Genomic DNA, 949 nt, shown 5'->3' on the forward strand with positions numbered 1-949 from the left:
CTGACGTTTGTGTAAATTTTTCCTAACGACATAACAGCATAAAATAAAGAATTACGTCGCTGTGTTCGTATATCCCAATACAAAATTTAACTGCAATGAATTTCCTACAGAATGGTCCTGTTCATTTTTTCTATAGAACGAACAGGTCGTGCGTAGCGAGCAAGAGAACATGAAAATCTCGCGCTTGGTTCATGAAGACCAACCATAACATTGCAGATTGCATAAAACGACAGCGGTAGCGCTGTTGAATCACCGTGTATATTTTACTAGTAACAATTTTATATTTTTGATGTACTAATCACTCATGTTAGATTTTTCTATTCAGTGTTGCAGTTTCTACAAGCAGTGACTGTTGGTTGTTTCCTGGGACAATACACCAAAACCTGACATGCACGCCTACTATGTGCAAAAAAGTAAGTTAGTTTTCTTGTGCTCATGCAGTCTACCATTCATTCCCTGTCATATCTGTGAATGCAATTCAGATTTCCAGAATGAGATTTTCACTCTGCAGCGGAGTGTGCGCTGATATGAAACTTACTGGCAGATTAAAACTGTGTGCGCCGACCGAGACTCGAACTCGGGACCTTTGCCTTTCGCGGGCAAGTGCTCTACCAACTGAGCTACCGAAGCACGACTCACGCCCGGCCCTCACAGCTTTACTTCTGCCAGTCAGATTTGTCTCTCATTCAGTTTTGCAGAACCTACAAACAGTACTAAATCGAGCATCAGAGAATCTTGAAGCAGCTGCAGTATAGCATCCTTCTCCAGATCGCGGAATGGAGAATATGCGAACAGCAGTATAGAAGCTGCAGTGGTCGAAGTCTCTCAGTGGGCTGAATTTCGTCACTAAATAGTAATACTATTGTATTAGCAAAGATGGACAAACCAGCAACAAAGGGCATTAAATTAATGATATTGAATGGATTGTTGTCGAGTCTGGATTTATAAG

General features: G+C 41.3%; 1 non-coding gene across 1 annotated transcript; it reads right to left on the reverse strand.

Annotated features, from left to right (window-relative positions):
• Positions 1 to 556: 556 nt before the first annotated feature.
• Trnas-cga (transfer RNA serine (anticodon CGA)) lies at positions 557 to 630 on the reverse strand. The gene has a single exon. It is a non-coding gene; the product is annotated as a tRNA-Ser (tRNA).
• Between the last annotated feature and the right edge of the window lie 319 nt (positions 631 to 949).

This window comes from Schistocerca nitens, chromosome 4 (assembly GCF_023898315.1).
Source record: "Schistocerca nitens isolate TAMUIC-IGC-003100 chromosome 4, iqSchNite1.1, whole genome shotgun sequence".
Classification (NCBI taxonomy): domain Eukaryota; kingdom Metazoa; phylum Arthropoda; class Insecta; order Orthoptera; family Acrididae; genus Schistocerca; species Schistocerca nitens.